The following is a 13,520-nucleotide window of genomic DNA, read 5'->3' as shown; positions in this document are numbered from 1 at the left end:
TCTCTCTCTCTCTCTCTCTGTGCACTGAGGCCCTGTCCTATCCTGAGGGAGTTGTGGAGGTGGTATTTGTCCAGCCGGCAGTCACCTCAGCGCGCTCACAGCTCTGGGCCGTAATTGGTGCTGTCAGCCTATTCTAGGCAGCCGCTCGGAGACATATTAAAAAAGGCTCACCCCTCTGCCACCTGGTCATCGCACATTAGGCCAGCAAATCTGGGATGCCACACATGCAAACACACACACACACACACACACACACACACACACACAGAGGAGATTAGATAAGGATCCTACACCCAAGGCGCTTCCTGAGGATAGCTAAAAGTAAAGTGCACGTAAAAGAAAAGAGTTGGTTACACTTCACTTTCAGTAGCCTTAGGAGGTGTGTGCTTTAACACTTAATTTATTCATTAGTTCAGTGTATGTCATAAGTCAATGTTATTACAACGACTTGTGGTTCAACTAAGTTTTAGGTACATCGATGCACAGGAATCTGCTGATATGAGAAGCACTTGGTATTTAAAATCCCATAATTACTCAACTTCAGAAAGTTTTGAGCAGAATGGTAATGTTGTCATTTGTCAGCTCAAACAGACTTATCCAGATTGACAGGGGTACCAGCTGTTAATATCACCAGTTTGGGATTCCTGAGCCGGTGGGCTTTTTGAATGATCTAGCTCTGCCTGCTAAAATTAAACTCACTAAAGATGTGTGTGCTTGTCTGAGTGAGTGTGTGTGTGAGAGAGAGAGAGAGAGAGAGAGAGAGAGTGTGTGTGTGTATGTGTGTGTTTGTGTGTATGTATTTTTTTCTGTTTTCTCTATTCCTCTTCCAGAAATGGAGTTGCTAGAGAGGAAGACAACTTGATCACAGTGCTCATTTGAATAAGAGAGGGAATTGCACCAACTGGACTCACCTTATGCCACCCCCTCGTTTCAAAGGCACATCATCAGTCACTGGCCACCTATGGTGCAAATGTTTGATAAGGATGCCTTCAAAAATAACAACCTCAACTGTTTCTACTTATCAAATAACAACACACAATGTGTAATTAACAAAACAAAAACACATCAATATTTGGCGTCCTGTTCATAGTGTTCAAAAGTGATTGCTGTGCTGAGTTTGACACAGTTTGGAAATGCAAAATACTGCTCCTGGGGAAAAATAGATGAGGAGGGCACTGTGTATATTTCTGATGTCATCCTACGGTTGCTGAGTAACATTCGAATGAGTCAACAGGCATATAATATTCAAACGGAAAAGACCACTTACTGCAGATTTGAATATGACAGTCAACTCATTCAAATGTCACTCAGTAACCATAGGATGACATCAGAAAAAAAGTGCAGTGGCTTCTTAAAGGGATTATCCGGAGTAAAATGCACTTTAGATCAATATACGGATGATTGGGAGTACATACGAGTTGCCATCAAATCATGTAATTCGGATGTGTTTTGAGAAAGTTCGATTTTACCATTTTTAGCCAAAAACTCGTTAGCCTGGAAGTGAACCGGGCATGTCCTTTCGCCGATACAAAATGCTATTTTTATACCTCTTCTACTGTTCCAAACAACATTACACTTACGTGGTAGTGAGTAGAGGGTCTCTAAAGCCAAACCGAAGTATCCTCAGGTCTTTATGTGGTCATATAGAGAGTCCAGAATGAATTTAATCGAGTCAGTACCTTTCCGGAAATGTTGTTGAAGTGTTGCTAAAGCGTTCCCCGGCTGCAGCAGCAACATTTCCGGAAAGGTACTGGCTTGATTAAATTCATTATGGAAAAAAAGATGAAGAGGCCACTGTGTATATTTCTGATGTCATCCTACGGTTGCTGAGTAACATTCGAATGAGTCAACAGGCATATTCAAACGGAAAAGACCACTTACTGCAGATTTGAATATGACAGTCAACTCATTCAAATGTCACTCAGTAACCATATGTAACCATAAGTAACCATATGACATCATCTGGTTTCCAGAGCTGTATGTCGTGGAAAGAAGTCCTGCCACTGACCTCCATTTTCCCCTCCTCTACCTGCCACACGGCTCAGTCCCTGCGTACCTGTGAAGAAGGTGAGCACTGTGCTGAAGTTGTCTGGATTTGGAATGGGACAGGGCCGGGTTTCCCAGATTCGTCAAGAAGAACTTTAAAGTGCTAAGAACTTCTTAGGAGCATTCTCAGAATGTTCTTAGAGCGCTCCTAAGAAGTTCTTAGCACTTAAGAGCTTCTTAACGAATCTGGGAAACCCGGCCCAGATCACGTAACTTAGGCATAAAAACATTCAGAGGATTCAGAGACCTCAGTAACATTATCCGACTGACATTGGAGTGCAACATCTGTTTGAAAATTGCAGTTGGTTTGTAGAGGCACTGCCAAAGTATTCTCTATTTAATGTTACTATGGCAGTCTCAGGGTCCCAAAGGCCCTGCTGAACTAGCCGTATAAAATGTTCTCTACCGTCATCTAAAGTTGCTCCTCCTCTCGATAGTTTAGCCCACTCTTTCATCGCTGATAATTTAATGGAAGAATTGTTATCGGTATTGCTTATTTGGCAGTCCAGTCAGTGCTTCCAGCCAAATTCGCTGTGAAGCTGAAACCTTTGCCAAGTGGCTCTGTGCAGGGAGTGTGGCTCTGCAAGTCAGCACAGCCTGAGCCCTGCAGTCCGTCCAGCACTCTCATTTTTACAGGCTTGAGTTATTACCGAGTCGTAGTGTATAGGAGATTTGTGCACACCTCATCCCGCTAAATTGCCTCCAGTTGAAGGGACGTTTAGGATGTCGTTGTTGGGGTGTGAGGTGTGTTTGGGAGGTACACTAAAGGGTTGAGCTCTAAAGGGAGACGGATGGGAGTTCCCATAACACACACATCTTGCCATTTGCTGTTTCTCGTTGGCTTGGTTGCAAATTCAAAACTCACAGACATACTCTCCTCTCTTAGGCACAACTTGTCTATAGTCTCGGTTGCTGGCTGGCTGTTTAGAGTAATACGGTCCCCCCTGTCCACCGCTCTAGGATGTTCTCCTGTTCTCTCCTTCTGTCTGTCTCAGGCTCATGCTCTCACATGCTCTTGCATTGTAAACACAAACCTTTCCTCTTGTTAATTTCTCTCTGGCTTGTTAGCTAATTCCCCCCTCGTTCTCTCCCTCCCTGTTGTAGCTGTTGAGCAGGTTTCAGAATATTTTCTCCCTGGCTGGTTAGCAAATTATAAAATGTGTGTGAAGCTCAAGGGATTTTGGGAAGTTCTTAACATTTCAACACAGCACACATACACCAACCCACACATACTCACACACTCCCATTCACACACACACACACACACACACACACACACACACACACACACACACAGATAGACAGACAGACCCACTCTAACACACCCATACACACACTCAAATTCACACAGATAGACAGAGAGACTCACACACACACACACACACACATAGAGAGAGAGAGACACACACGCATACAAAACCAACCAACTGCGCACCAACACACACACATACACTAACACACCTCAACTGCCTTAGTATTTATAGTCAGCCTACCCACAGACAAGCTGATCCAAACTCAAGTCATTAACAGTCTGGATTAAAGACAAACAGCTCAAGCCCCTGACACACACACACACACACACACACACACACATACACACACACACACACAAATACCCCCTACGCCAAGCCCATAAACCTGCCACACGCCCACATCACCCACCCAGGCGCTTGCGGTCGCGCCCACTTCCCCTGCGGTGAGGTAGCGGCGGGCGCCGGGCGCTGAGAGGTGTCTCCGTGATGCCAGAAATATGCAGATCTCTCCTTGACAGGCGGTAATGTGCCAAGCTAATAATGTCAGATATCTAATTCAGCCTGCGATCCTCCGGGCTCTTTGGCGGGCGCCTCCGACACACACATTCACCATGGATGAGCAGCCAGACGCGCTGATGCCTCGCTGTTCAGGTGCCAAAAAGAGAGCTGAGAGGGAGAGGGAAAAAAATTACACATTATTTCCAGCATCCTGAGTGACGCCGAATTAGACAAAATGTGAAGCCTTTGGATAAATTGATGTGTTATAAAAAAAAAAAGAGTTGATGTTTACAAGGCAGTAGAAGAGATGGAGACTCTCGATGTGACAACATTGAACAAGGTGTCTCGGGCTGAGGCTGGATTATCATAGGTCGACCACACTGGCAGGACCAAAATATTGAGGAGGATGTAATGCATGAGAGATGACTGACATTCGCAGGTAAATGTGTCACCAAACATGCAACAACAAACAGACTTTTTGGCTCTTTACCTCGTCACTGTCACACAAGCATGTCAACAACAGTCACCTTTTGTCCCACAGCATTAGGCAAAGTGAAACCCAAATCCAGCACCTGCATTCTGAGCCGTAACTAGCTGATCATGTGGGAGGACGGAAATATATCCGTCCTATACAGTCCACAGAGGAAGGGACGGATCTGATGACAACACCCTATCCTGTCTTCAGTCGCCATGACAGTCGGTGTATAGTCATGTGACTACAGTATATGACGGGTTGAGTATGTAATACCAACACCATGTATTGACATTGCTTACATAATACCATGTTTCCCATGATATCACATTACTGTAATGAGGGCATCATTCAGGACAAACATTTTATGCCAGAGGGTTTCCATATGGTCTATGGTGTTACTCAAATTTCAGGAATTTTTCAGTGATTTCAAGCCATAACATTTTCTGTCACATTCAGCGATCATCTCCTCACGACTGCTCGCTGCACATTCTGTGAGAACACTGTAAAAAACGCCCAGGCTCCCAAGAAACGAAACCCTGTGTGGAATTTCTCTGGAAATACTGTAGGTAGGGGTCAGCGACCTCTCTTGTGTGTTTCGTTTGATCCTTGGTTGAAACATAATGGCTGCGTTTCCCAGATTCGATAAGAAGCTCTTACTTACCAATCTAAGTAATTTACCCTTTTGGTCACTTTTCAACACGTGCATTAACCCTTGAACATCCCTTTCCAACCGGCAGGGCAGTCCAATAGTATTTCAAGGAACCCTGCACATTGAAAAATTATGCTAAAGCAGTGCCAAGTATATTGACAAGTGGTGACAATGGGTAAATAATAATTCTCGCATACTGGGGCTTTAACTGTTCATTGTATGTCATGGAAATACATAGTCAGGCTAAAGTGAGGTATTAGTCTTCCTTGTTATTGACTTTATAGGAAGATAATATGGCAAGCGCAGCAGGCCTGGTGAGAGAAGTCGGAGGAGTTTGAAAGAGAGTGAGGGAAAAACAACCTGCTCTGGTCGCTTCCGGGTGATTCACAGACATTTATGATTTGCTGTCATTGTTTGGCTATTCTTTTCAAACGGGGCATGTGTTATGGTCATTGCCACATCACTTCCTGCCAAATGACCTTATAAATAAGCAGCCCCGGTCGTCCCACGTGGCGGCAGCCTTGAAGAATGAGCCCAGGAGATATTGCCTCGGCTGGGCTGCATTAATCCTGACCTGGGAACGCACGTTGATTTACTTGCGCTTGCATGGCCGCTATAAAGACACTTTATGTATGATCTGCCTCCGTGTAAAACCTCACCTTAACCCAACCAGATGCCATGGTCGAGACTGATTGAATCGACTGAAGTCACCTTCCCTACAGTATACTGTATGTGTTCTGTTGGCACCCAATGATGGATTGTCATGTTTTTTTTTGGGGGGGGGGATTCAATTAAAAAGGCATACTTCATATTGTCCTCTTCATCACCGTCACACTTGCCTTGCGCATAATAATTTGCCTCAGCTGGAATGTAACAACAGTAGCCAAGCAACTCCATCAATCTCTAATTACATTTATTACCAGGACTTGGCAGGTAGGACCTTCCAGAAGCTTCTCCGCCGTTTGAAACAGGAAATGGGCGATGAGAAAGATCATTGAGCTCTCCAATCTCCCATCTCCTCTCCGTTGTCTCCAATCACTCAAGGAAGTGCTTCAGAAAGGTCAACCGACCAATCAGGCATTTGCCAGATGCGGTAGTGGCACATGTCAAAAGGCCCATATCTCTCCACGCCACCCTGCCAGGGAGTTCATCGCTGGCTTTTGTGTACCGTACCGGCGTGGTAATTAGGCTATTTTTGGATAAATAATGTCAAACTGTCTGTCATCTTTGCCCACTGTAGGAGTACTCAAGTCAGTGATGTAAGTGAGTTATAATTTATGTCATCTACATGCTAGAAGAGGAAGCCATGTTGAGATAGTGCAGTGGGTGCAAGCTTCTTTATAGGGGAGGTTTTTTTTCAATGTTTTACAAATGAAAACTGACGACAGACGTGAACAGAAGAGCAGGTGGTGATAACTGGATCACAGTACCAATCCTCAGTACATTCATGCATACCTTATCTATAGTATTCTACTGCTCCTTTAGTCATTGTTGATTGTTGATTGTTGATTTGCTTTTTAATCTTCCTGTTTACATTGTTTACATTGTACTGTATGTTGTGTGTGGTGTCTTAAGCTGCTGGGACCTTGAATTTCCCCTTGGGGATCAATAAAGTATCTATCTATCTATCTATCTATCTAACTGAATAAAATCAACTAGATTAAAAGTGCATACTTCACAGCTTTGTGTGGGGCCACCATAGTAAATCACTATATTACCGTATCTTCTCATTTCATGTTATTTGTGTTACAACAGCAGCTGCATATCATTCTCAAGACTAAGATAAAACACAGCCCAGGTGCACTGTATATGGCCTACATTCTGCCTTAGAAAAATAGCTACAGTATACTGTACATGGATAGTGCTGAGTAGTCGTAACATGCTGTGAAACACTAGATGTTCTATTCCCAGAGCCAGTAAGGGGCTCGTATATCAACCCACGTGTATCCTACATATGAGACATACAGTGTGCTCGGGTACTGTCCTGGATTCAAATACTGGACATGTATTATGTGCGTGACACCTCAGTCCAGCATCTTATTCACATGGACACCAAGGCACCAGATGCATGCTAATAGAGGAATGGTCTTGGAGGACATGTGGCCACTGTGGTCCATTTATTTGCAGTGGCACCCAGCAGGCCTTCCTCGGAGTGCTGCCCTGTGTGTCGGAGTGCTGCTGTGCTAGACTCCTAGGTCAGCCGCATAAAAAATGCATCGGCTCTCCGCTGGAAGGACACCGCTGGCAAGCAGGTTCTAATGCAGCGTCCTCCTCCACCTCCTCCGGCATTATTTTTGGAATGTCAATATTTGGTCAGGGACCGTATCGATTGCCGTAATGAAAGTTATTGTGATAGTAAATACAGCTCCATTAGAATACGGCTATTTCCATGCTGTAAACAAGAGCTTGTCGTTTCGAGCGGTTGGCAGCGGCGATGGCACCGGTGGCATCTCTCTGCGGGGAGAGCGGGAAGGGTAGGAGTGGCGACATAATCTGTCAAGAGATAATGCGATGTTGAGGGCGACCGCAACGCAGCGCGCGGATCTTTTTCTCCATCTCGCGCGCCGTAATACAATATTTCCCGTTTTGCTGCGAGCCCTGAACCGAGCAGCCCTCCATCGATCGTCAGCGCGGCTAATGCAGTCTCCACCGCACTGTGTCATCCAAATGAACCAGGCAGAGGAGAGGGTCAGGGATGCTTGGATCCAAACACACACACACACACACACACACATTTATATACACACATGCGCGCACACACACACACACACACACATTTATATACACACATGCGCGCACACACACACACACACACACACATTCACACACACACACACACACACACACACACACACACACACACACACACACACACAGTAATATTCATGCAGAGAGCTTTGTATGGTTCAGTGTGCACACACTCACACACACACACACACACACCAACGCACAGAGTTATCCTGTTATCCATACACAAACAAAAATACAGTAATAATACACATGCACAGAGCACTCTACGAGTGAGTGAGCGTTTGCATGCACACACAGAAACACACACACACACACATTTATATACACACATGCGCGCGCACACACACACACACACACACACACATTTATACACACACACACACACACACACACACACATTTATATACACACACACACACACACACACACACAGTAATATTCATGCACAGAGCTCTGTATGGTTCAGTGTGCACACACGCACACACACACACACACACACACCAACACACAGAGTTATCCTGTTATCCATACACCAACAAAAAGACAGTAATAATACACATGCACAGAGCACTCTACGAGTGAGTGAGCGTTTGCATTCACACACAGAAACACACACACACACAACACAAATGTGTTGCTTGAACGCTAATGACCTTTTATAATATAGTCTGTCCAACAGATACAAACTAACACAACCACTCAAGAACACACACACACAAACACTCCAAGTGCACGACCCATTACCCATCCAGATGGAGATACACTCTCAGTCATATATATAGACATCCATTTGCTCACACATGTCATGTGGCATTCATGTCAAACCCGTATAGACGCGTGCCCCCTCACACCCACAGACACGACACCAACCGGGTCCCAGATGGATCCAGTCTCTTCTCAATCGCTCTCCTTACCTCTGGATGAACCTTCCAGAGAACTCCGCTTCACCTTGGATTTGTCAAGGGTATACAGAGCTGCTCTACAGCGCCCCCTATCTGTAGACTTTTCCACCCTCCTCTGCCATCATCTCCTCCATAGCAGCTGGGACTGGAACGTATGGCCATCTGGTCTGGATATGACCATCGTAGAGAAGTAAGGGTGATGGTGATGATTCTAGCATCTGATCTTTGTCCTTAGAGCTTACAGCCTGCAAGTACTGAAGGCCAATTGCTAAAAGTATCCAAACCGTCATTTTTTAACCACTATATTAATGCTCACAATAGCACTATGCCCCAGCAGTACTAGGGTCCTTCACTTAAAATGAAGCAAGTGAACCGGGAGTTTATTTATTTTATTTTATTTTTTTAAAAACAACACTTTTTACAAGACTATTTTGAACAAGAAATATGATCCAACAGAATGGCATGTTTAACTGCTTCAGTGTGGACAGCAAGTACTTGGTGCTATGCGACAGTCGAGAGTTCGCATGCAGTTAGGGCAAGCTGTGAGAGGGTCAGCACGTGAATCAGCTGACTCAGGGATCTGGCCTGCACCTGCTGGGTCAAGCACACATCTGAACCAGGCATGTTAAAGCTGCAATGTGGGACTCCGTTGGATTTGAGTTGAATATTACAGCATTAGAAGTGCAATGTGATAGGATTTGAGTTGCTTTGACATGATACGTTTATTCTTTCAGCAGATACTTTTAATCCAAATGATTTACATATGTCAGGTATATCACAAGGGCCACTGTCCTCGGCACAGCTTGGGGTTAAGTGCCTTGCTCAAGGGCACAACAGTGGAGGACACAACTTTTTCAGGCTACTGCATGCTAGACCAGCCCTTTAGCCATCATACTACAATACCACTGCCCACATTTGTCTTGAACATTCAAGCATTAGCGAAGTGATTCTGGAGGATTTGAGTTGCCTTTAACCCTATGAGCCCGACGGACGCAAAGTGCGTCAAAAAACGCACACATTTTCTTTGTTACATTGCTCCGCTATTATTAGTCACAGCGAGATGAAACTTATATTGCAGGAAAGAGCAGAACCGGGGCTTTCCAACGATACTAGACACTTGTCTGTACGATCAAGTATGAAAATAAAATAAAATGATGAAGTTAAATCAAAGTATATCATATTTACAGTCTATATTGCTCTGCGTTCACTGGCGTATTCAGAACTCTCGCTTAAATTACTCGCGGACCACGCATCGCACAGACATGACACGCATATCAAATGAAAGAGGAGAAGCAGAGCTTTGCATTGATACCAAATACATCGATCATTTCGTATGATAAAATCAGACGAAGTTACAAACAAATAATAATGTCATAGCTTTGGCTACCTTTACTCTCGTTTGATTTCCTCGTGAAATCGCGATCAAAAAGATTTGGCACGCATGTCAGATGAAAGAGGAGAGCTAGAGCTATCCACAGATACCAAATACAACCTTCTAGGCCATAAAACAGATGAAGTGACAGCAAAATAATAACTTCATTTAGCTCCACTTACCTCGTGTTTTTGTGTGGAATAGCCTATGTTCATAATCCAATGTTATCATGTGTTTCTCTATGACAAGTCACGTTCATAACACGGTTTTGAGATCCTAGCACACTCCTGTATGGTATCCAATTCAAGACTCATATTGCATCCAAATTTGTTTGACAAATAAACACTTTTTGCCTTTACTTTGTTCATTGCAATGCAGTAAAACAAATATTATAGAGAATCATCATCTGTGCAGGTCATGTGTGCTACCGCAAACAAGTCATGTCAGATCAGCTAGTGTCACAAATATGGAGTGCAAAAAGTGCCAAAAAGTCATTTTTTCATCACTAAATAAAAATTGCCATTTATTTCTGGAAGGCACACACCACATATTTCTGTAAATTGCTCAGCCCCAAAGTATACCTCCACCATGGTTCTTATATTGCCGTGTTCAGGACAGTCAGGCCTACATAACCATGTAAGTTTCATCAAGATGTGAGCTTGCCGTGGTGAGATACACATCAAAATGTAAGAATTTGTATAGTACGCTTTTCAACTTTTTATTATTTAAAAATCTAAATCAAATCAATGCAAGTATTTATACATGATATTGTGGCAGATCTGGATAGCCTAGACTGTGCTGAAAAAAACAATATGTAGCATGTGTGAATGGGACTTACAATGACCAGGATAAATGCTTCTAACTAGAGGTAGTGAAAATGCCCTTAAAACAGCTTAGGGCTCATAGGGTTAACTCGAGCCGATGTGCACAAATTACTAGATGATGTGCTGTAAGGTTGAAATATGGTATGAATTCCGATTGGACCAAACTGCACCAAAGTGGCTGAGGAGAAGGGTAGCGATGGAGTACATTATTCAGATATAGATCGACTGTTGACATGACTAAGACCCTGACGACAGTTGTTCACGGACAAACAGTGCCATTTCACACTTTGGGCCGCATCACATGCTGTCACTATTGAGCTGGGGCTCAATATCAGCCTGAGTGAAGAGTCGGAGCCTCATGTGACATAAATCAATTCTCATCCACTGTGACGGAGAATGTACACACTTTGATCACTACATGCTCTGGGCCCTTTTTAAAAAGAGAAAGACACTTGATGGAGCGTTCAAACAGCCACTTGTACAACTAAAGCTCTGAAACTCAAGCCAACACATGTGGACTGAATATCTGTTGAGGAGTTCAGCCATTTTAATGGAATACTAATGCATCACCATGGCAACGGCAGCTAACTAGCATTAATACACCTTATCTCCCTCAACAATGGAATTCTCTTCTCTGATTGGCTAATGGGGTGGCCATTAACTTCGTATAACCTGCTACCTTCGAAGTAGTTCCCGTATCACACTTGAATATTAATTCGCCAAACTCGTTGCGAAGTTTAAATGAACTGTCACGTTGCATCCAAGCTGAAATACAGACGTGCAGAACCATAGTAACATTGTAGCATATGACGGAGGTGGATTGTAGCTAGTTGGATGCCATGTAGGCTATAAAAGTAGCGATCTTTCAAAGTTAAAGTTAATCAGAATCCTGGGAAATGCCCGCTTGACAACGGCAGAGATAGAACTAACGACTGGCTTTTGGCCGTAGCAACCAGCCATTTAGAACTAACGACTGGCTTTTGGCCATAGCAACCATCCATTTAGAACTAGTAACGGCAGTTTTGTCCTGCAAGTAGAAAGTTGATATGTGGCGGAAAGTAGTCCCACAGTCAAGACAGTTTTAGCGATGTTAACGGACGCAACGGTGGAATAAAACTATGTTCTAAATATACAGGTTATGAATACAAACGGGCGATAAGCGGGATAACGGCCTTCGAGGTCGACCGGTTCGATGGAAATAATGGCACGGCGGAGGTAACTCCGTCTCCGTGCTTCGCACGTCGCCGGAGTTCTAGACCTCCACCTAGCCATTATTTCCATCGAACCGGTCACCTCGTCGGCCGTTATCCCTTACTTGAACCACACTAAACTAAACTATCTAAAGCAGTGGTTCTCAAACTTTTCACAATGAGTACCACAGAACAATTCACTCTCCATGTACGTCCACTATGCTCTGCATTAAAATACTGTACAGTAGCGTAGGCCCCAATTTAAATTTATCTCACGTTTTGCTTACTGTTTTTTTTTTTTTTGTCAAGAAAGATACGATAAGAAACGGTTTTTCATTATGTTTTTATACAATTTGAAGTGATTATTTTGTCTTCATGAAATAAAACATCTGGAAGACAGAGTACCACAACATAGAGTCTGCATACCACCAATGGTACCGTACCACAGTTTGAGAACCACTGATTTAAAGCATTCAAGGCAAAAACAAAATGACATTGATTAGGGTTGCACTCTGACAATTGTATGAATGAGAAACATATGTAATGGAATATTGATATGATATCAACAAAAGTGACGGAGTGTCGTAGAACTATGTATGTGTAGGCAACATACTATAAGACCATAATTCATTAACCTGTCAAGACCTGTTGATGCAAATCAAGCCAATCTTGGCTTCTCAGGAGCATGGCTGTGTGGAAGCCTGAGGTAGAGCTGTGCTATTGATTGCTCTATTCTTATGCGTAAGATACACATGATGTGGAACCAGTTCTGTATACCAGAGACTGTCAGCGACTGTCAGCTAGGACATTTCTGGAAGGACTGTCTACTACCTGCACACAAAATGTGTTCCGTTTGTCACAAGGGACTTGGGCTTTGAAAGTTGTCCTCTGAGAATTTAAGCATGGGACTTCTGGCTGGGCTGACACTTATTCAAAGAAACTTGTTTTGAAAAGCAACTTTTGTCTTTTTTCAACCTTTTTTTTTTTTTTTGGTCTGGTTTTGTGGAGGCAGCCAGCCTTAATTCAATTCAGTTCGATTCTGCAGAGTTAAATTTCATTGGTGCAGAGCATTTGCAAACGACATTGACACAAGGGCGCAATACACACAAGCCAAACCAACCAAATAGGAGGAAACAACTAGCTCTCTCCTTATTCCCTCCATCCTCTCTCTCCCTCTCTCTCTCTCTCTCCCCCATTTTCTATATCTGCCTATTTGTCTTTATGTACGTCTGTCTTTCTCTAAAGAAGCTAGCCAACTTTTTGGGGAAATTAGGTTATTTGCCATCTACCCCAGGGTTACATAGCAAAACACACACGCCAGTCTGACTCCATTATATTAGCTTAGCATAATTCACTGGAAGTGGGTTAGACTAGTTAGCCAATAGCTCTCTTTTAGCTTGGCATAATTCAGTAGAAGTGGGTTAGCCAATAGCTCTCATTAAGCTTTAGGGTAAACAGCAAGTAAGATCATTTCCCAAAACTTTGGCGTGCATCTTTGAAGCTAATCTGGACAGTGATTCAGATGGATGCCCGGTTGAGGAGAATTCAAAGAATACATCA

The sequence above is a fragment of the Sardina pilchardus genome, chromosome 13, assembly GCF_963854185.1.
Source record: "Sardina pilchardus chromosome 13, fSarPil1.1, whole genome shotgun sequence".
Lineage (NCBI taxonomy): Eukaryota > Metazoa > Chordata > Actinopteri > Clupeiformes > Clupeidae > Sardina > Sardina pilchardus.
This window is presented reverse-complemented; position numbering follows the sequence as displayed.